This window comes from Oryctolagus cuniculus, chromosome 11, assembly GCF_964237555.1.
Source record: "Oryctolagus cuniculus chromosome 11, mOryCun1.1, whole genome shotgun sequence".
Lineage (NCBI taxonomy): Eukaryota > Metazoa > Chordata > Mammalia > Lagomorpha > Leporidae > Oryctolagus > Oryctolagus cuniculus.
This window is the reverse complement of record NC_091442.1, coordinates 5,409,813-5,412,614: the sequence shown is the minus strand read 5'-3', so window position 1 is coordinate 5,412,614 and position 2,802 is coordinate 5,409,813. Positions and strand designations below refer to the sequence as shown.

Sequence of the window (2,802 nt, the reverse complement as noted above, 5' to 3'; positions counted from 1 at the left end):
TTCAAATAAATAAATAAATCCTTTTAAAAGTGCTCAACATCAATAGTAACAGAGAAGAGGAAATCAAAAGAGCAATCAAGTACTATTTCCACTTACCTTCCTGGAGACATTACCAAAGCTGAATAATCTCAAGAGCTAGCAAAAGCGAAGGAAGACCTGGTATTGCCACAGTACAAGGAGGAGGGTCAATTGGTTCTATAATTTGAAAGGCAATTTGACATTTTCTTCCAAAACATTAAGTGTACGTAATCTAGGGTAGACATGGTGGCACAGCGGGTTAAGCTGCCACTTTAGACATCAGTGTTCCATATCAGAGTGTCGGTTTAAATCCCAGCTCTCGGCTTCCAACCCGGCTTCCTGCTAACGTGCCCAGGAGAGCAGTGGAAGATGCTCCCCCACCCCTGTGAGTGTCCAGGATGCAGCTCCTGGCTTCTGGCTTAGGCCCAGCCCAGTCCCAGCTGTTGTGACTATTTGGGAAGTGAACTAACAGATGGACGATCTCTATGTATATCTCTCTCTCTCTCTGTCATTCTGCTTTTCAAATAAAATTTTAAAATCTTTTAAAAATAAATACACATAACTCAACAATTCTTACTTTCAGAATTAATCTTAGACAACCGTTCACTGTGCACAAGAAGACAAATTCAATCTAAGCCATGCTGTTCCCCAAATCAACGAAACAGTGGATGGGCTACAGATTCATGTCCAGAGAATATATGAGCCACCTTGAAAGGGTGCTCAGTGGCTAATGTTAGGAAGAAGTGAACACCAAAAGTAAAAATGGCTTAGAAAATGTATAAAAATTAAAAATACATACTCTGCTTTCTCTTCAGATCATATAAATCTTTCGCCTTTTACTAAAGATTTCCATGGAGAGGAACAATTCTGAGTCATTACCCAATTTTTTGAGGCCTTGCATTCTGCAAGGCTTAAAAAAAAAGAAAAAAATTTAAAATACATAAATACATAAATATAATAAATATAAGTTATAAAAATCCATGAGTCCTTATTGATCCACAAGAAGGGGACTGGGGCCAGTACTGTGGCTAGTAGGCTAAGCCTCTGCCTATGGCACCAGCATACCATGTGGGCACCGGTTCATGTCCAGCTGTTCCTCCTCCAATCCAGTTCCCTGCTTATGGCCTGGGAAAACAGTGGGAGATGGTCCAAGTGCTTGGGCCCCTGCACCTGTGTGGGAGACCCAGAAGAAGCTCCTGGCTCCTGGCTCCCAGCTTTGGACTGGCGTAGCTCAGGCTGCTGCAGCCATGTGAGGAGTGAACCAGTGGATGGAAGATCTTTCTCTCTGTCTTTCCCTCTCTCTATGGTTGTAACTCTCTCAAATAAATAAACAAAATCCTTAAGGGGGGGAGGCAACAAAATACAACTTAAACTCATCTTCTGTCATCCGAGATAACCATAATACCCTCTCTGTGCTTTAAAGATGGTGATGAAGAGGAAAAATTCAGCATTTATACTGCATTTCTGGCAGGAACAGTGTTTTAGGGTAATTCTGTAACACCAACAGATAAAAGAAAACTCATCTTAGCCACTCTGGCAGAAGTATGGTGTGAACACGACTTCACAGTATACTCTCACCAGAACAGCTAAAAAGGAAAAGACAGATTTGGTACTCAGAAGTAGTAAACCGACAAATATTCCTACACTCTTCTGCCTCCTGATTGCTGATCTGTTTGAGATGTAGGTTACTCAGCATCACGTTTTTTTGTTTTGTTTTTGTTTTTGTTTTTGTTTTTGTTTTTTTGACAGGCAGAGTGGACAGCGAGAGAGAGGAGCCAGGCACTTATCCTGGTCTCCCATGGGGTGCAGGGCCCAAGCACTTGGGCCATCCTCCACTGCATTCCCTGGCCACAGTAGAGAGCTGGCCTGGAAGAGGGGCAACTGGGACAGAATCCGGCGCCCTGACCGGGACTAGAACCCGGTATGCCAGCGCCACAAGGTGGAGGATTAGCCTAGTGAGCTGCGGCGCCGGCCTAGCATCACGTTCTTAGACTGATGTCTTACTGACACACATATTTACTGTGCCTTGAGCAGATGAGGATTTGACAGTGGTTTACAATTTGTATTTTGCAAGCTGGTAACCCTTCGAAATTTCACCCCCAAAACTGGCACAAGGCAAGTTGCAAATGGCATGACTTTCTTAGTTTACTAAGTAAAAAAACAAAACTTACAATTTGTTAGTTTGATCTTTTCACACAGAATAGGATGTTTTATTACCAGGAGGTTCTTATAGATAGATACATAACACCAAAATGAGGGCCTTCCACACAGAGTAAGACATAAAAATGAATTTATAAAAAATAAAATTTAAAAAATTTTTTAAAAGTCATAAAAATGCTCTAATTCATCCAGATGGCCAGTAAACACCTGGCATTTGAGAAAACAGCTCCACTCGGAGCTCTCATTGAGCTACCTTGCTTAGGACATCAAGTGTTAGAACCCAATGAATTCTGAGGCCGCATTCAGACTTCTGAGTCCCCTTGTCTCTCAGACAGGGAAAGAACACTGCTGCCAAATATGTTAACAGAATTAAATATGACAACGGAAATCTCAGGTCTCCTGCAAACTGCATGGCACTAGGCCAACTGCATTCACAAATCCTACAACCCCACGTCTAAGACACAGCTGAAGACGCTGAGCAGACTTCCAAGGCCTTGCTGCCCTGAGATGGAGAGAGCACCGTGTGGTGAGACTGAGGGCTCCAAGCCTGTCAGACATGGAACTGAGCTCCAGTTCCCCAGCAGATATTGGCTCCTGGTTAATTAGCATCTAAATGTCAGTGTC

General features: G+C 42.9%; 1 non-coding gene across 1 annotated transcript; it reads left to right on the top strand.

The window, feature by feature from the left end:
- The first annotated feature begins 813 nt into the window (after positions 1–813).
- Positions 814–930, top strand: LOC127489520 (U5 spliceosomal RNA). The gene has a single exon (XR_007917444.1). It is a non-coding gene; the product is annotated as a U5 spliceosomal RNA (small nuclear RNA).
- Positions 931–2,802: the final 1,872 nt, after the last annotated feature.